The sequence below is a fragment of the Neofelis nebulosa genome, chromosome 12 (assembly GCF_028018385.1).
Source record: "Neofelis nebulosa isolate mNeoNeb1 chromosome 12, mNeoNeb1.pri, whole genome shotgun sequence".
NCBI classification, from domain to species: domain Eukaryota; kingdom Metazoa; phylum Chordata; class Mammalia; order Carnivora; family Felidae; genus Neofelis; species Neofelis nebulosa.
Window position 1 is genome coordinate 16,215,067 of NC_080793.1, and position 20,982 is coordinate 16,236,048.

At 41.7% G+C, this 20,982-nt stretch overlaps 1 long non-coding RNA gene across 1 annotated transcript; it reads left to right on the forward strand.

The window, feature by feature from the left end:
* The first annotated feature begins 285 nt into the window (after positions 1-285).
* On the forward strand, positions 286-6,636 carry LOC131490833 (uncharacterized). The gene is made up of 4 exons (XR_009251233.1): positions 286-399; positions 924-1,003; positions 1,574-1,872; positions 6,275-6,636. It is a non-coding gene; the product is annotated as an uncharacterized LOC131490833 (long non-coding RNA).
* The last annotated feature ends 14,346 nt before the right edge of the window (positions 6,637-20,982 follow it).

The following is a 20,982-nucleotide window of genomic DNA, read 5'->3' on the forward strand; positions in this document are numbered from 1 at the left end:
GTTTGCTCTGTATGGTTTACAGTGGACCTACAGCATATTTTGGTAATTAGGAATACAGAGACTGAAGAAATGAAAATATTGCAAGAAATGTTGCAGCGCTTGGTATATTTAGTGAATAAAAAAGTAAAGAAAGTCTGAAGCCATGCACCATGGAAATAATCTTGATAATTTTCTAATGTTGACAATCGGTATCTATTGAATATTTTGGCTAGATCATAGGCTAGATACTTTCCAATACAACACTCCCTATAATCCTCATCAGCAGGGTGGTGACAAAGGAAGCAGTATGAGGCTCAGAAGAACCAGTAAGTTTGCCTAAGACCACACAACCAGGCAATGAAGAAGGAAGGATCAGACCAAGTCCCCAACATCAATGTCCCGGATACTACAGCCAAGTCTGTCTTTAAGTCCAGGGACAACCAGAGTTTGAATTCTGAGTATGGCAGAGTGGGGTTTGTCCAGGTGGAGTCCCCAGTCTGCAGCATCGGTGTCATACGGGAACTTGCTAGAAATGCAAGTGCTCTGGCCCACCCAGACACACTGAATCAACAACCTGGGAGTAGAACCAAGCCATCTGGACTTTTCAGCAAGTCCTTTGCATGATTCTAACGACTACTGTTGTGTCAGTAACGTTGGCGAGAGCCTCAGAAAGGCAGAGTCAGTTGCCTACAATCCTAGAACAGCACTAGGTTTTGAAATGAGCTTCGTCTTCCCTTAAACTTGTAATGTTGCATGAAGTGTTTTCTAGTGTAGAATAAGTTCTTTAGTGTCTGAGCTTCAGTTTTCTTAGCTGCCAATTAAAACTGGCCAAAGATGAAGATTCTGGAAATCAATAGCATATCTCCTATTTACTAGTCATGTGGCACAGGCAATTTGTTTATCTCTTTGTGATCTGGTTCCTCACCTGCTAAATGCCTCTTCAGGCTGTCGTGGCAATCAGTGAGAAACTGCCTGATCGGTACCTTTGCACAGTGCCTGGCACAGAAAAGAAGCTCAGTGACATGTGAGTCTGTTCGTGGACCTTAATAGCTCATCTTCTTTCTCTCTAAATAAAATGGACAATATCCTTACCCAGTGCCTGGAGCATAGTAGGTGCACAGTAAATGCTCAGTCCTTAAGGTTCTTTCTAATGGAGCCTTCTTTTATTCTCCTTGACAAGGTAAGTATCTCCCCAAGTGGTGTTTCACCTCCTGGATCTTCTCCCTGCAGCCAACTCCCTTAATGTCAAGCAGTGAAAGTGGATCCCCAGGAAATAAATTCCAAAGCTATTGTAATGGAAAGAGTTAGCTTCAGTCAACTTTACCATTAAACTCTTAATAAGAGAGTCTGCCCTATAAGGGAGTCGCCTTGCAGCACTTTCTCCTAAGAACTCTGGTTATTAACTATAACTCCCTGGAGATGTACTTCCCCGCCCCCCGCCCCTTTCAGAGCAGCCTCTGTTTTTCTCTAAGGAAGCCCTGGAGAGTCTCTGCATCCCACTTGGTAAAATAGTGATTTAATAAGATGCTTAATTATATTTGAACCAACAACGATATTTTATGGAATACTGTAATTGCATTTTCCATTTTGCTAGAAAATCGAACGCTGAGAAGCCTGTGAACTTATCACATCAGTGTGCAGCCTGGACAGCTGACAGACCCAACACCAAATGCTGTGGTTCGTTTTTCAATCGTCTGTAATTCTCCAACTCTGAGCAACAGGTTTGGAGGTCTCTCTGAACCCAGCTCCAGAGGAAACACTCGATACACAAGTATAACTTAATTGGCAATGTAGATGCGGACATTAAGGAAGGCTGGGTAGACAGGAATTGTATACAAAGAGCCTACAGCTACTAATGTATAATCTTGTAACAAAACTGCACCATCACCTCTGGTAAGTCTTAATTTACTTATGTCTGAAATAAGAATAATAATAATGCCCATGCTGCTGGTAACAGAGAGGTTTAAAAGATACCACTGTAGCTAATGGCTGGACCTAGTAGGTATGCAATAAAACAAGAGTCTTCCCTTTGGTCCAAGGAGACAGCCTAAAAAAACTGACTTCAGTGTTTAAAAACAAACAGGAAAACAAAGAAAAGTGGGACAACAATGCCCCCAGACTTTGCTTAGAGGAAGGCTCAGAATAATTAAAGCAAAGTCATGCTGGTGCTTTGCCTGTCTGTGCTTATCACTCAGCTCCGTGGCACAGTTCTGCATTGTCTTTACCTTTGTCCCCTACCGGCTGCAGATAGCGCCGGTGACAAATTGCTGTTTCCATGAATCACAGGGCTGTTAATCCCCACCGTGTCTCCTTAAAACACATCCCTGCATATCGCGTGATGCTGTGCTTTCTTTACAAACCTTTTAGTTGCCTAGTTACTGGGCTAATATTGATAATACCTGCTGCATTGCGTACCCAGCTCCTCTCTGTGGTATGCAGGGTCCCCAAAGCACCCTGTGGGCATGCTTCTGTCCCCAAACTGCTCCATGGGCGTTTTTCAAAAGATAGGCTTCAGCTTTCTCTGTTCTCAATACCTCATACACATCAAGACGTGGCCCATTAGGGGCACCTGGTGGCTCGGTAGGTTAGCCATTCGACCTTGGTTTCGGCTCAGGTCATGATCTCACAGTCCTTGAGTTCGAGCCCTGTATCGGGCTCCATGCTGATAGCATGGAGCCTGCTTGGGATTCTCTCTCTCTCTCCCTTTCTCTGCTCCTCCCCTGCTTGGGCGCTCTCTGTCTCTCAAAATAAATAAATCACTTAAAAAATTTTAAGACATGGCCCATTATAAGCACCAAGGAAGTTTGGATGACATGGATGTGTCCCAAATTTGGGACCAGAAGTTTATAATCTTAAGAGTCTTATAGAGCCTTTAATTTTTTAAATATTCTACGTTTCCATACTAAAAACAAACCTGCTCATTATTTTAAAGTTGCAAATCATTAGGGGCGCTTGCTTGGGCGGCTCAGTCAGTTAAGTGTCTGACTTCAGCTCAGGTCACGATCTCGTGGTTCACCAGTTTGAGCCCCACGTCGGGCTCCGTGTTGACAGCTCGGAGCCTCGAGCCTGCTTCAGATTCTGTGTCTTCCTCTCTCGGCCCCTCCCCCACTCATGCTCTGTCTCCCTCTCAAACATAAATTTAAAAAATATTAAAAATGGAAAAACATTAAAGTTAAGAAAAGAATAAAACATTATATATCTACATAAATATAGATAGGCATCTTTTTATCTAGATATAAATATACAGATATAAGTATAGATATAATATCACCTAAAGATAATCTCTATGAATGCCATGACATATTTCCTCCCAATGTTTTTTTCTATTCATAGTTATTTTTTTTAATTTTGGTGTTTATAAGATAGCACTTACATGAACTTTTTAAACTATCCTCTCTATATGCATGCTTTCCTGATAGATTCTCTCTATAAACATAATTTAAGTGACTACATACTATTCCTCTGAGTAGAGGCATCAGCTTCCTTGACGCTTCCTCTAATGTTGTCCTTACAGTGTTTTTAATTTTAAATTTATTCTTATCATAAGTAATTCTATGACGGGCTACATTATAGGGCCCATAAAGCTGCCATTCCAGCAGAAGGAGACAGATCATAAACAAGAAATGTAATAAATAAATGAAATAGTACATAAGGGATAAAGGGGAGAGAGGGACAGCAGAGGGACAGTTGCTGCTTTAAATACAGTGGTCAGGGTGGGCCTCACTAAGACTGAAGACTGGCAGGAAATAAGGAGGTCAGACACCCTAAGATCTGGTAGAAGATCCTTTCCGGAAAAAAAAAAAAAAAAAAAAAAAGCAGCATGCAAAGGCTTTGAGGTAGAAGAATTAACAAGTGGAGACAAAGATAATTTAGTGTAATTGTGCAGGGTCTTGCAGTCTGTGGCAGAACAGCCCCAGGCTGCTGAGATTCCATCTCAAGTGCCAAAGTTTCTGAACCTGGAAGCATCAGATGACAGAGTGAGCAGGCAGTCTTAACACTGCCCCTAGTCTAACTAAGCCTTCGACAGGTTTCTTCCTGAACACGACCTGCCTTTTCGTAGAGCGTTTGCTTCAGAAAACTTCCAGTCTTAAATTCTTTCTCTGTCCCTTTGAGATGTAAATCTTCTCCCAGACTGTTGCAAGTTTTATAACCCAGAAATGTCTTTCTCAAGGGCCTGGGAGCCATCTTTAAAATATACCCATCTGAGGAGACAGTGCCCCTACTTCCTAGTCTCATCTCCATCACTGGTCGTGCCAACGTCATCATCTCTCACTTGGAATACTGCAATGACTTCTTAACCAGTCCTCTACGTGTTTACTCCTCATTGTTTATTCTCTGTAGAGCGGGCAGAGAGCTCTTTTGAAAGTCAAACTGTATCCTACCTCTACCCAGGAACCTCCAGTTGTTTTCCATTACCCTTTCCATAAGTTCCTAAGTCTTTCCTGGCTCCCCAAGGCCCTGCCTACTTCTCTGACTCAACACTATGCTCTTAGGTTCTCTTTCACTCCATCCCAGCCACTTCGGCCAATAACCCACCCACCCCGAGGGCCTCGGACCCTGCTGTTGGTACGGTGCAGACTCTCTGTATGGCTTCCATTCTAACTATTCAGCTACCTCCTGACATATGCTTTTCTCCACCCATCTAATTGCCCCGTCTGAAAATGTAAATTTTGTCACTGCAGCCTGCTTTCCTAATACATACCTACCAGGACCGGACATTATGTGTTTCTTTTATTATTGCCTAACTCCCCCTCCTCACTAGAAGGTAAGCTCCATTTTGTTCACTGCTACATTTTTTGTAGCCTCACAAGTGAACAGTAAGTGTTGACAGAATGAAGGATAAGTAAAAGACTCTGAGGTGTCTGGTTGTTTAAAAACAGTGGTTCAGCTTTCTCAATGTACTTATCTACCAAATCCTTTTCCATGTAACACTTCTCAATATGGAGCAAAATCAAAAGCTTAGATAGTGGCAGCTTAAAGGTGGCTGAAAGATCTTTGATCTTGCCCTCATCAAGAAGCAGGGTCTATGTTGTCTCTACTTGAATGTGGGTAGTCCCTACGATCGCTTTCTGCAGTAGAATGTGGCAGAAAGGGTGCCATGCCAGTTTTCTGGGTGCAGATTGTAAGAAACTGTCAGCATCCACCTCCTGCCCCTTGGAAAACTCTCTTAGAGCCCTGAGGTGCCATATGCCAAGTCTGATTATCCTGCCAATGCCGTGCTGAAAGGGTGTGCACCCATAGGTGCTCCAGCCAGCAGTCTCAGCGGAGCACAGCCTTCTAGCCATACTCCCAAGGCACCATACAAATGAAAGTAGGTATCCAGCGCTCTCCACACCAGCCCGTCTGCCAGGGAAATACTACGGTCTCCACTGAGACAGAAGAGAAGGATCTGCTATGGAGCCCAGCCTAATTTCCTCACCACAAAAGCACGAGATGTACGAAAATGATTAATGTTTTAAAAACAACAAACCAACCTACCTTTGGGTAATTTTTATGGAGCCATAGATTACTGGAATACCGATACAATCCATTCTTTTCATTGGGAGAGGAAAAAAAAAAAGACATGGAGAGGAGAAAGTCACTTTGCCAAGGTGTCTTAGTGGATTCAAAGCAGAACTGGGACCAGAACCCCTATCTATCCAGTGTTCCTGCCATGAGCAAACGGTTTTAGGAGTTGCTCTGGATCCCTTCCTCCTTCTCTCACATGGGCTGTCCCCTTCAGTTTAAACCAACATTTGTTGAATACACTGTGGGTGTCAAACCAGACCTGGGAACATGTACATACTCATTTCATTCAGTCTCTCTAGCCAGAGGAGTTCTTTAGGAACCAGCCAGTGTGGACCAGCAAAGAGGGATGTCATCAAAGCTATAAAATGAGAGGCAAGTCCAGCCAGAGTGTAAATTGACCAGAATATATTTCATTCTCCTGGCTGCAAGGCCTCACACTTTTGAATGAATATGTGCTTAACTATTTATAATTGACCTTTGCACAAAGGAACATGAAATTTTTATAGCCCAAAGCTTCATTTATTAACTTTACTGGAGTGTAAAATATTTCTGTTTGCCATAAATTTATACCAGGACAAACAATATATATGCTAATTAGTAGTCATGTCGTTGTCTGCACGCTGTTGTGTTGGCCGGTCATTTCCAACAGGCAAAATAGCAGAATTCAATCGACAGATGACAATTGAATGGCTTGATACTTGCTGTTCAAACAGTGAAGTCTGGAGTGGTGAATTAATGGTGTTCATTATAACGAGTCCATTTCCTTTTCATTTCCTTTATAAATTAGTCCAGGTAACACGCTGAGTCCCTTCAAGAATGGCTCCCGGGAACCTGCTGAGATACACCTGCAAAACCCACACCTCAGCAGAATCCCTCCGGCTCTCATCCTGTGGTTTTCATGTTCCTTCTGGAGTTTCAAAAACTCACTGATGTTTCAGGTGTGGAAGGAGCCTTAGAGATCATCTCTACTGGTTTCACAGAGAAGGGGACTGAGACTGAGAGTGGTTAAGCGTGTTGCCCAGGGTCACATAGAAAGGCAGCGTTGGAGTCAGAGCTCAGGAGTAGGTCTCAGTAAAAAATAAAGCTGGGAAACCCCTGAGCGATCATCACTGTGTCCTATCTATTTAAGAGGTGGTAAAATAAAGGATCGAGGAGGACAAGTTCAAATGCTATAGACCTCATGGAGCCTAAATAGAACTTGAGGCTTCATTCTACTCATTCATGTGCCCATCAATTTAAGAGATGTTTACTGAGTACCTACTATGTGCTAGGTGCTGGAGGTGAAATGGTTATCCAAGTACACATAGCCCCTTCCCTCACAGAGTCTAAAATATAGGGCAAGAAATATATATCAATCAAATTGTCACACAAGCATATACTAGCAAAATGTGACGGGCACTATGAGTGTTAGAAGGGTGGGATATGGTCTAGTCAAAGGGGCTAGATATCATATGAGGGCTGAGATTGAATGAATAGAGATTGATAGGTGAAGTGTGTTGAGGTGGGTAAAACATAATTCTAAACAGAGGGAATGGCATGTGCAAGGGGCCTGAGGTACGAAGAAGCTTGGCCCATTACAGTAATTACAGAAGGCTTGTGATGGATGTGTGCCCAGAATGAGAAGGGATGAGTCTGGTAAGGTGGTCCCAGTTTTGATCATATTGAACTTTGTGGGGTTTAGTTCTCTGTCCTAAGACATAGGGAGAGCAAATCAAGGCTTAGAGGGGCATGCAAATGGCATGCAAAAATAGAACACTTTGTTTCCATTGTAGCACGTGTTATATTGAATTTCACTGTTGCTCCCATGGTTGGTCCTTAAGTGTAACCATTGCTTGAATCATGTCTATTTCTATCTTATATTTACAGCACCTAGTTCTTGGTATGTAAAGGAAATTTGTTCAGTTCTTGGTATGTAAAGTAAATTTGGAATGCTGCCTGCTGCATGAAAACACAATTTTCCCATCATCACCTACAAAACATTGGCAAAGAAGGGCCGACTGTTTTGTCTTTATATCACATGGATTATTCCTTCCCTTCTCCATCATGATATAAGTGTGAAGATGCAAAATATCCCAAAGCCGATCCTTCTTCGTCTTCGCTAACAACAAATAAGCCATTTTACTTCTCAGAACAATCTTTCAGCTAAATATTTCTCCGGTTATACATAATCTAAAGCCTCATGAAATTTTCTAGGAAAACTTTTGTTCCTCAATAAAAAGGAAAAATGAAACTGGTATGTCTAGCCAGCCTTCTTCTTGCCCTGATTTCAAATGCAATGGGTGGAGCTGCAGCAACCATCTTGTGACTAGGAGGTGACAAGGAAATGGCAAACAGACCTGTTAACATACAGTTACCAGTCTCCATACTGTCAAGCCCTTACTCTGGATCCATATTTGACCAACGAAAATAAATTTCTATTAGTTTTAGCCCTCTGGTTAGGCTTTCGGTTACTTGCAGGCAATCGTAGTTCTAGCTGATAGAAAGCTCTAACAAACTGCCTGTCACAAAATAGAAACTCAGTAACTATTCACTCTCTTCCAGACGCAGGCCACCCCCTTTTCCACCAAGCTATTTTTCTTATGCATTTCTCCACGTTTTGCTCTCTTCATTTGGTTTATCATGTGTATTCAAATACTGGAGATAGAGATGAGATAGAGATAGAGATAGAGATAGGGATAGAAATGAGAGAGGGAGAAATAGAAAGAGAGAATGAGGAGAAAGAGGTTACCCTGGGAAGCTTAAAACCCCGTTGGAAGATGAGGGACTTGCACAGGTAAAATAATAACACCATACACAAACCTGCTGAGAAATGGGCACAAGGTCTGTGTTGCAAATCCCATCTTGCCATTAACAACAGCAGAACTTTGGAAAGTCACATCACCATCTGGGATCTCTATCTACATTTGCAAAATAAGGAGGCTTAGATCATCTCAAATGCAGTCCTCCTCAAAAGATATTCCACAAACCACCACATCTAAGTCCCTGATGAGGCTTGTAAAACATAGACCCCTGGGTCTGGACTTAGAGTCTCTGGGACTGAGAATGAATGACGGGCATCTCAAGCATGCTCCTGAAGTTGTCATAGCACTTGAGACCCATTGTCAAGTTCTATTCTTGATCTAGGACTGTCTGATTTACTTGGAACGAAGTACAAACTCTATATTTTAGATGTGCAGTTAAGGCAGAAGCCTGATGCTTTAAAGCATTGTTTTAATTGACTTAAGATGATTGAGAGCTAAGGCTCCAGTGCAGCTGGAGATCCCAGCTCCTCCCGAACGAGAATCAAAGTTTACTGACAATTGCTGAATTAAATTATAGGAATCTCCACGGTGTTTGCTGCTGGAGCTGTTCACAGTGTTGTCAAAACACCCTCTGTGCATATGTATCTGTGTGGATGTATGTTTGAACACATGCATGCCTGTGTATAAATATATGCATGGTCACATATGGATGTGCACATGGGCTATCCACAAACAGACTAATGTTTGTGCATAGGGATCAAGTACGCATCGCTATATACAGCTACATGTGCCTACAGACACACATTTCTGAATATTTGTACTTACACATTCACACGAGATTACACATATGTATATAAATGTACCATGTTTTGCACCATTTGTTACTGATTTAAAACTGAGTTGTGAATAGAAAATAGTAAAAATCTTTGTTTGATAGTCCCCGAGGTGTGGGAAAATAGAAGAGACTATTGGACAATTTGCAGAGGTTAGACTCAGGACGTTAATTTCATTTAGTTTCTTGAAATATCTTCTTATAAAGGTTTTTTTTTGGTGGGGGAGGTTGTATTTATTTTCAATGAGGACAGAATGCTGGGCTTCTTGTTCCAGCACTATGCATAACACATTGGATGTTCTTGGGCAAGCCATGTGATCTCCATGGGCCACAGTTTCCCGTTCTTCTTCTATAATCTTAGAGTCCCTTGTTCAAACCTGAATGACAACATTTACAGTTTGTGTCTATTTTCCTTAGAATATTAATGTCCCTTTGGTAATAGGAACTACATCTTATTCACCTCCATTTCCCCAATGTCTATGAGAGAACCTAGCATGTTATGATGGTGATAGTGATGATGGTGGTGATGGCAATGATGATGATGATGGTGATGGTGATGATGATGGTGATGATGGTGATGATATTACTGATGATGATGGTGATGGTGATGATGATGTTGATGATGGTGATGATATTACTGATGATGATGGTGATGATGATGATGGTGATGGTGATGATGATGGTGATGATGGTGATGATATTACTGATGATGATGGTGATGGTGATGATGATGTTGATGATGGTGATGATATTACTGATGATGATGGTGATGATGATAATGGTGATGGGGATGATGATGGTGATGGTGATGATATTACTGATGATGATGATGATAATGGTGATGGTGATGATATTACTGATGATGGTGATGATGGTGATGGGGATGATGATGATAATGGTGATGGTGATGACGGTGATGGGGATGGTGATGATGATCATGGTGATGATATTACTGATGATGATGACAATGATGGTGATGGCAATGATGATGATGATGATGATGGTGATGGTGATGATGGTGATGATGGTGATGATATTACTGATGATGGTGGTGACGATGATGATAATGGTGATGGGGATGATGATGGTGATGGTGATGATATTACTGATGATGATGATGATGATGATAATGGTGATGGTGATGATGGTGATGGGGATGATGATGGTGATGGTGATGGTGATGACGGTGATGGGGATGGTGATGATGATGGTGGTGATGATATTACTGATGATGATGGTGACGATGATGATAATGGTGATGGGGATGATGATGCCAATGACAAATGAAACTAGTATTTACTGAACTTCACTTTTAAGTACTTTACATAGACAACATCATTTAATTTTTACCACAAACCTTGAAGCAAGTACAATTGACCCTTAAACAACAGGAGTTTGAATTGCACACATCCACTTATAAATATTTTAAACACATGTTTAATTCCAGAATAATTAAAATACAATGTTATATTAGTTTAAGGTGTATAATATAGTGACTCATCAGTCCTATACATTACTCAGTGCTCTTCATAATAAGAATATATATATATATTTCTTATAAAATTTTTATATTAATATATATTTTTATAATATACATATATTATATATATTGTATATATTATATATATATTTTATATATATATATATTTTAGAGACAGCAAGCATGCATGTGTGTGCACACAAACAGGAGGGGCAGAGAGAGAGAGAGAGAGAGAGAGAATCTTAAGCATACTCTATGGTCAGCATGGAGCCCAATGCAGGGCTTGATCCCATGGCCCTGGGATCATGATTTGAGTTGGAATCAAGAGCTGGATGCTCATCTGACTGAGCCACCCAGGTGCCCCATGGTAAGTATACTAGTGTACTCTTAATCCCCTTCACCTATTTTGCCCATCCTTCCACCCATCTCCCCTCTGGTAGCCATCAATTTGTTGTCTGTTGTTAAGAGTCTGCTTGTTTGTTTGGCTCTTTTTTCTTTGTTTCTTTGTGTTATTTCTTTTTCTTTTTTTTTAAACTTGTTTTTTCATGTTTATTTTTAAGTGAGAGAGACAGAGTGAGAGTTGGGGAGGGGCAGAGAGAGGGAAATACAGAAATGAAGCAGGCTCCAGGCTCTGAGCTGTCAGCACAGAGCCCAACACGGGGCCCGAACTCACGAATTGAACTGTGAGATCATGACCTGAGCCAAAGTCGGATCCTTAACTGACTGAGCCACCCAGGTGCCCCTTATTTGTTTTATTTCTTAAATTCCACATGTAAGCAAAATCATAAGGCATTTGTCTTTCTCTTATTTATTTCACTTAGTATTATGTCCTCTAGATCCATCCATGTTGTTGCAAATAGCAAGATTTCATTCTGTTTAATGGCTGAGTAATATCCATTGTGTGTGCATATGTGTGTGTGTGTTTGTGTGTGCACACCATTTATTTATCATTCATCTATTGATGGACACTTGAGCTGTTTCCATAATTTGGCTATTGTAGATAATGCTGCAATAAACACAGCAGTGCATATATCAATGTGTTGTAGCCTTTACATAAATACCCAGTAGTGGAAATATTGGTTCATATGGTAATCTATCTTTAACTTTTTAAGGAACCTCTATACTGTTTTACATGGTGGCTGCACCAGTTTGCATTCCTACCAACAGTGCACAAGGGCTCCTTTTACTCCACATCCTCACCAACACTTGCTATTTCTTGTGTTTTTGATTTTCGTCATTCTGACAGGTGTGAGGTGATATCTCATTATGGTTTTGATTTGCATTTCCCTAATGACTGGTAATGTTAACCATCTTTTCACGTGTCTGTTGTCCAACTGTATGTGTTCTTTGGAGAAATGTCCATTCATGTCTTCTGCCTGCTTTTTAACTAGATGATGATGATGATGATGATGATTTGGTGTTGAGTTGTATAAGTTCCTTATACCTTTCAGATACTGAACCTTTATTGGATATGTCACTTGCAAATGTCATCTCCCATTCAGTAGGTTGTCTTTTAGTTTGTTGATTGTATGAATTTTTAAAATAAATACGGTACAGTACTAAAAACATATTTTCTCTTCCTTATGATTTTCTTAATAACTTTTTTCTCTATTTTATTATTAGAATACAGTATATAATGCATAGAACATACAAAATTGGTATTCGTTGACTGTTTATGTTATTAGTAAGGCTTCTGGTCACAGAAGACTATTAGTGGTTGAATTTGGGGGACTCGAAAGTTACATGTGGATTTTCAACTGCATGGAGTGCTGACACCCCACACCCCTGCATTGTTCAAGAGTCAGCTACACTACCATTCTCCCTATTTTGGGAAGATTTTGGCTCAGAGAAATCAACTAACATGCTCAGGAGTACCAGGCTAGGAACTATCATAACTTGAATTCAAATCCAAGTCTGCCTGACTCTGAGAGGTCATACGGACCACGTACTGCTTAGTAAAGAGTTATTAAATGATGCATTATAAGAATGATATTTAGTAGAATGAATTGGATTCCCAAAGAGCCTCATCTACAGAGAACAGATTCTGGTTTAGAGTCACATAGGAGAGGCACATTTTAACGTTGAAAGGGATCACAAAAGTCCCCAGACACATAGGGAGGTAAAGTGACCTGTTCAAGGTTGCATGATTATAGTTACCGTGGCAATAATAAAGATAGGATACTGTATTCTTCATTCCCAGCCCAGGTGTGCTTTCTACTATTGCAGAGGGCTTTGTATCCTTTCCTCTTTTCATACAAAAAGACAAAAAGACTTCAAGGTTACCTTATGGTATCTATAACAAGCAAATCAATGGAAGTTTCCTCCACACAAACATGAGTTGCAATTATCATTGTTATTATTATAATTCTGCTGTTTATGGCTCTTCTCCCTGTTAGTTCCCAGAATCAGTGGACAGACACCAGGACAGGATAATTAAATACACTGAAGTGCTTGTCATGACTCCACATGAATCCAGGAGACAGAGCTTTCATGGACCAATCACCTCATTCCCCCAAAGTGCTCCCTCTCATAATTAAAAATTAAACCGTTTTCCAATGAAATAATTTTGTTCATTCTTCTTGCTCCCGCTCCAGTGCCTGTGGCACCAGCTAAATTTCAAATTAAATAATTCAGCTGCAATACATTTAAAATAGATCACGTTGAGCGCTTCACTTCCGATTGGCTGCAAAACCAGGCCAATTGAACAAGATTCTCATGGATGTCACCTGCCAAGGGTGTGCAAGGCATGGGATTCCATTAATGAGGGATGATCACCTTTCTCTATTTTCTTATTCCCGGGCTCTGGCACAGTGAAACTTTCCCCCTCTTTAAACCATTTTGTCTCATTTTTATCCCTTTGTTCTCATTTTCCTCCCTTTGATCAAATCAAAATCTTCCTTTAGAATACAGGTTCCTCCCCCATTTTGCTTTTCCGGTCGTCAGTTCTCAGCTTGCTTTCAACATCTGCTTGTTTGCCAAGGCAATAGAGACAGATTACCACTCTCCCCCTGTGCCGTGCGAGGAGGAAGTAGAAGACAGGATGGATTAAGGGACTGTGCTGAGTCAAATACTCTCTCCTCCTGGGGCTGCCAGTTTTCATCTGGCTCAGGCTGCCAGAATCTCAGAATCATTATTTCATTTGACAGATAATACTGTAACGATAGTCTGCCCTGCTAATGGTCCTCACCTGGGGAGCCAGCATGGCAGAGAGAGGTGCTGTGGCAAAAAAAGAACCCTGATGGGGAGGAGGCAGGGGTCTGATGTGCGGATGTGTGATCCTGAAGGAGCCACTTAATCACTCTGGACCTCAGTTTCCTCAACTGGACCCTGCTCTGCCTAGACATCATAGTTTTATCTATTCTCAGACTCACAAGCAAAATGGAAATTTGAAGCACAAATGACTTCCAGAGAAGGTCAACCAGGATTATGAGTTAATGAGGCCAGCCCAACAAGAGATATCAATCTCTAGGGAGGGGGAGGGATGTTCCTCTTCTCTACAACTCAAGTATCTGCTGAGGGAGGGAAATCTTATCCCATTGCAAAAAAAAAAAAGGGGGGGGGAAGAGACTTACTGTTTCTCTCTGGTTTTACTTTCCCTCTTCCCCAGAGGATAAGTATTCACTTACATGGTTGCTGTTTGAGAGGAAAACACTGGCTTCGCTCATCTCGTCCCCTTCTGAGCTACCTCTTTGTAGAGCCGGCCCCTGTCCGCAGGACCTACACATCTGCCTTTTCCCAGTGGATAGTTTACAGAGGCAGTCTCTGCCCAGATTGGGGTCAGGACATGGGGAGCACTCAGTGACCCAGTGCTGCATACAACAGGTGGGTAAATTTAATTCAGAGGTGAGGTAAAATAAAGCCCTTAATGACGGCTGACCTGGTTTACCTTCCACATAAGCTTTGTCAGTAACAAATCGGGGAGGTTTTAGTTTCACTGCTGTGTTTCTTGAATCTTATTTCTTAATAAGCTCTGATCATTGTAAAGGAAAAGTGGTATTGTTTATTAATGTTCTAAAACTTAATTTTTTTCTTCCTGCCGTGGGCCGAAGAAAGATAGGAAATGCTATTAGGTAGAAGGGACAGGTTAGCTCCTTAAAGCTCTACAGAGCCACTGAGGACCAACAGAAGCTGTTACAGAGAACCTGAAACAGTAGTGGGGAACTCTCCCGAGGTGGCCAGCTCTTCATCACAAGGGGCATCTAAACCATGATGCTATCGAGCACTAGTCTGTAATGTTGGCGCTCAGTGGTTTCCTTTGATGTAGAAACAGAAGATAAGATTGTGGGGGGTGTTTGGGAACATCCCTGGGTCCTGCTTCCCCTGTGCAAGTCTGTTACTTTCTTCTACAAGGGCTTCCCAGTGGTGAATGCCAGGATAGCTGTGGTCTTGAATAATTAATGACTGCATTTGTCATTTGCAGAAATGTGTTTATATAGAGAGAACACGAGTCTACGACGTGGCACTAAGGAACTAGTAAACGTCTCTCCTTGTCAGTGCACTCAGTGGGGGCACACGCACACACTTGCACACATATATGCACACTCATGTATACACAATGCACACGCACTCACACAAATACAAGAATGAAAGGAAATGGAAATCTATAAAAAAGAAATGGGGAATCTAGGTCCAGAGAGACTGCCACGTTATGATGCTTCTGACTCAGGCCTACCAGCCAGAGGTATACGTGTACACAGGAGACAAAAAATTGGGAACCCCAGGGGCGCCTGGGTGGCTCAGTCGGTTAAGCCCCTGATTTCGGCTCAGGTCACGATCTCAATCGAGGATTGTGGGTTCGGGTCCCACATCAGGCTCTGTGCTGACAGCTCGGAGCCTGGAGCCTGCTTCGGATTCTGTGTCTCCTTCTCTCTCTGCCCCTCCCCTCTTACGCTCTGTTTCTCTCTATCTCTCAAAAATAAATGCTAAACAAGTTTATAATAAAAAAATTGGGAACTCCATTGTGTGGTGTGGCTGCCAGAAACATGGAGGCCACCATGGTTAGAGACCTGGGGAGGGGACAATCCGTCATCACACATTATCGCAAAGCGGCTGGTGTCTTGTCAACATACTTTCAGAAACTCATGCTTGATCCTGGGTGCTGCTCACTGGTACGTTCCAAAAGGACTGTGTTTCTTGGTCATATCTGACTCTCACTGGACTGGATTTGGAGTGGGGGAGACTGCCAGCCTCACAGGAATGGAGGGTCTGAGGCTTGGGTTGGTCACTGAGAAGGGTCCCTTCATTCCCAACTTTCCTCTGTTACGAGGTGTCACAATGGTCACCGAAATGTGAGCACTGAAGTCATCATGCACTTTCCATGCTCTTGTTTTTTTGTTTGTGTGTGTGTGTGTGTGTGTGTGTGTGTGTGTGTGTGTGTTGGTGTTGTTTTTAAGTTAAATATTAATTGACAATCAAGAAAGCATGGGATCCATAGTCAGTGGTGAAGGGTGGAGAGCAGGCAGGTGGTGAGCCTATTCATCCACAGATTCCACATCTGGGGTGTTGAAACTGGCACGTTTTTGTTTGCAGGGTTCTAGCTGGGTCTGGGAGGGGGAAAAAAGTGCAAAGTAATTTGGAGAGAAGAACAAAATAGAAAGTGCCCTTTCCTGAATAAGACCCCTTAATTTTCCACTAACCCAGTGCATAGGACAGTGGGAAAAAATCCTAGATTTCATGGCTGAAGACCTGAGTGTGAGTTCTGTGCTTCTGGGTAAGTGACTTAACCCCCTGTACCTTAGCTTCCCTCATCCATTAACTGGGGAAGGTCCTAGTAGCAACCCTTCCCTCACATGAGAGTGGTCATAACTGCAAGAAGTAATAAATATTAAAATACTATAACATTGAATATGCTAGAGTCCTTGTTGTTTCCCTACCTAGGGTTTTGTGAGATTTCTGAGGTTAAATTAATTGAATGACATGAATGTATTAAAGACCCTGATAAGCCCTGCTATAAGTAAACAGAGTATATATGAAGAAACAAAAATTTTATTTGGTTTTGAAACCTAGTAGTTTCCAAATCTAACTTTACCCTTGAACTCAGACTCCTGGAAGCACCATTTAATGTCCCCTTTCACATGTTTTGAGGAGTGGGAGGTCATACAAAGAGCTTCTATTTTGAAAGACAATTGAGCATAGGGTCGGAGTGGGATCAGCCTCCAAGTCAAGGAAGGCACCGAAGATCATAACGTGCCACCTGCCCTCCGCCCCCAAGTATTTAGCTTAACAGTTCTGCCGAAAGTCTGGTCATGGTTTGTCTCAGTGAGCCATTAAAAACGTCATGACTACACCATCCCCAGAAGTTGGGGTTCAGTGGAGATTCGGACAAGCTCCTTTCCTTATGGGGACTTCAAGTCCCTCATTGTCCTAGAAGGCAAAAATCTCAGATCACTGTGAATTACATAGACCATCAGCATCAGAATTACTTGGGCTTAAAAACAGATTCCTGAGGGGCGCCTGGGTGGCTCAGTCGGTTAAGCCTCCGAGTTCAGCTCAGGTCATGATCTCACGGTCCGTGGGTTCGAGCCCTGCATCAGGCTCTGGGCTGATGGCTCGGAGCCTGGAGCCTGCTTCCGATTCTGTGTCTCCCTCTCTCTCTACCCCTCCCCCATTCATGCTCTGTCTCTCTCTGTCTCAAAAATAAATAAACGTTAAAAAAAAAATTTTTTTAAATAAATAAATAAATAAAAACAGATTCCTGAGCTCTAGACCTGGGACGGAAGCAGAACATGAGCGTTATCAGCCGTTTCTCCTGTGGGGGATTTCATTCCCGCTGCAGTTTAAAAGCAGTGGTCGAGGGGAAGTCTGGGTGCCTCAGTCAGTTAAGCATCCAACTTCAGCTCATGATCTCACGGTCTGTGAGTTCAAGCCCCATGTCGGGCTCTGTGCTGACAACTCAGAGCCTGGAGCCTGCTTTGGATTCTGTGTCTCATTCTCTCTCTGCCCCTCCCCCACTCGTGCTCTGTCTCTGTCTCTCAAAAATAAATAAATGTAAAAAAATAAATAAATAAAAAATAAAAGCAGTAGTCGAGAAAGTCTCAGAGCCATATCAACCAAAGCCATCCCTGGCTTTCTGGACGTCCACATACTTCAAGTGTCCAAAGAAAAAAATAGAGATCAGGAACCCTGAACAAAAGGCAACCTCTTCCACTGGGAAAACTGCGTAAGACAAGGCTCCTTACCTGAGAAGTTCTCCAAGCCCTGTGTTTAAGGCAAAGCAGAACCAGCCTGTTATCAAAGCTTTCCACTGTGATTCTAGAGAAGCTTCACGCATGCATACACAGATCCCTCTCTGAATTGGCCCGTCTGAAGCCAGGACCGTTGGAGTGAAACATAAAATATCACAGCATTGATTTAATGGCCTTTAAAAGTCCCTCCTGAGCGGCTGGGGAGCTCCTTGTCTGTATCCCTATGCACCACTGTGCTCGTAAAACTGTCACCATTAATCGCTGCCCAACATCCTGATAGTATTTGGGTCACACATCAAGGGGAGGGATGCGGTTTCTGAAGAGGTCTGGAATGTGGTTGTGGCAGCCTTAATCCTAGCCCACTTTTCCCAAACCGTCAGTGTGGGTGCGGCGTCTGGCTTCTACTAAACACCTCGCTGGACATAAAGATACCGCCTCTTTTCATTTGGAATGATCATTCTCTAAGCTGCCTGGAGCCAGAATCTGAATTTATTCCAAATGTTTCCTTCTTCTCCTGGGCCCTGGTAGTAATTGACCTATCCACATCTCTGTATTTCTTGGAATTTGTTTTCATTTTTTTGTTTGTTTGTTTGTTTGTTTTGTTTGTTTTTTTTTAATATATGAAATTTACTGTCAAATTGGTTTCCATACAACACTGAGTGCTCATCCCAAAAGGTGCCCTCCTCAATACCCATCACCCACCCTCCCCTCCCTCCCACCCCCCATCAACCCTCAGTTTGTTCTCAGTTTTTAACAGTCTCTTATGCTTTGGCTCTCTCCCACTCTAACCTCTTTTTTTTTTTTTTCCTTCCCCTCCCCCATGGGTTTCTGTTACGTTTCTCAGGATCCACATAAGAGTGAAACCATATGGTATCTGTCTTTCTCTGTATGGCTTATTTCACTTAGCATCACACTCTCCTGGAATTTGTTTTCAATGGCTACCATTGTAGACCAGTGCTGTCCAATGGACACATAACACGAGCCACAAAGGTGAACTACATATGAAATTTTACATTTTCTAGTAGCCACACTCCAAAAGGTTGAAAAAAGGTGAAATTAACTTTTAACGTATTTAATAATATATTTATTTAATCTAATATATTCAAAATATTATTCCTTTAACATAGAATCAACATAAAAATTATTAATGCAATATTTTACAAGCTTTTTTGGACCAAGTCATTGGAATCCAATGTGTACTTTTTACTTAGAACATATCTCACTCTGTATTAGCCACATTTCAAGTACTTAACAACCATGTGTGGCTACCACATTGGGCAGTGAAGTTCCAGACCAAAAGAAGTGAGACTGGCAAATGATTCCCTTATCTATACACTCATGTGTTCTGAGCACTAACTATGGCACATATAGATCTGGACACGTGGCTACAGAGATAAGTTATATGACATCTCTTCTCTCCTGGAATTTATGGTTAATTGGGGGGTAATAGACAATAAGTGAGTAGAAGAACAAGTGGGGAAAATAATTTCAGACAGCTCCAAAGGATATGAAGAAGCAGAAGGAGGAAAAAATTAGGTTGATATGATAGAAAGTAACTCAGAGAAAGGAGGAGAGGGCTGGGTTAGATCAAGTTATAAAAGAAGAATCTCAGAACAGCGTCTGAATGACAAGAATTCATTTCTTGGGGCGCCTAGGTGGCTCAGTCGGTTGAGCGTCCGACTTCGGCTCAGGTCACGATCTCACGGTCCGTGAGTTCGAGCCCCGCGTCGGGCTCTGGGCTGACAGCTCAGAGCCTGGAGCTCATTTCGGATTCTGTGTCTCCCTCTCTCTCTGACCCTCCCCTGTTTATGCTCTGTCTCTCTCTGTCTCAAAAATGAATAAACGTTAAAAAAAAAAAAAAAAAAGAATTCATTTCTTTACTTTGTATGATAACAACCAGCACGCATTGTCTTAGGACCTGGGTGGTACAGAGTGCTATATGGAATATTTAATTGAATTACTGGTGCATGGTGCATGCATAAGGATTCGGCTATAGTGAATATTGGACTATAGACCTACACCAGCAAGAAGCACATTCCCAGGGACTTGAAATGTATTTTACGCATGGTACCTGCTCAATATATTTAATGGTTGGAGACATGAATAAAGAACAGCACCCCCTCATGAACTTGGTTTTGAGATCAAAAGGGGTAGTGGAAGGCTAAAGATGTTAATTCTGTTTCTTGTTAGTATGTTTGCTCTTTGGGTTGTGAGGTCCAGCCTGGTCGCTTTTACAAGAACGTGTTCATCCCTATCCCCGGAGATCAGATGATGACAGTTGATCTACCCAGTGGTTTTAAGAAAGGAGATCTTTGGGGGGTCTATCCTTCCTAAGGCATGCAGACAGAAGATTAGGCTCAGAAAAATGTGCTCTTAAGCATCAAGATAATTTGTGAAAAGGCCAGGCCTTTCTTATGCAAGACATTTGCCAAGATATGCAGAAATGAAATAAAATTAAAAGGGTAGGATGGGCCATTATATTTCACATCAGTAAGAGTTGGTGTGAGTTTTGCTGTTGTTGTTTTTTGAAGAGTTATAGTATTTTATACACTTTGAGGACAACCTGCTTCAACAGATCAATATTTTCACAACAATAAAAAGTGATTCAGGAGAAGGGTCACCCAACAGAGTTTATTTTTATTGCAGTCAAATCTGGTTCATTAAAGAAAAAGATACTTTTAGGACTTTTATTTACTGTGTTTATTCATTTTTAGTACTTTTCTTTACCCTCCTCTTTCCTCTGTGACTCTGATCTAACCAACTATAGTTCTGTCAATAATAATGGCTAACACATATTAGCACTAACCAAATGTCAAACATTTTTGCTATCTACTTTAAATGAATGATCTCATTTGATACTCAGAAAGCCCTATTATTTTGGGAAAATTGTTATCTTAACTTTACAGGTGTGGAAGCTGAATGAGGCTAGTAAAATTTAAAATATTTGCCCAAGATCACAGGAGAGTGGTCCTCAAATGGTTGGCCTCAGGACCCATTTATACAATCTTAATAATTAGTGAGGACCCTGTATTAATCTTCACTTCCTGGCATAACAAATGACCACGAACTTAGTGGCTTAAAATAACAACTTTGCCAAAAATCAGTAGGGCACATTTGTGTAGTTCTCTTTCTAGGTGCTCTAGTCTGTTCTACTGATCTATGTGTCTATCCTTGTGCCAATACCACACTATCTGAATTGGTGTAGCTTATTATAGTCAGTCTGAAGATCAGGAAGACGGATTCTTACCATCTTCTTCT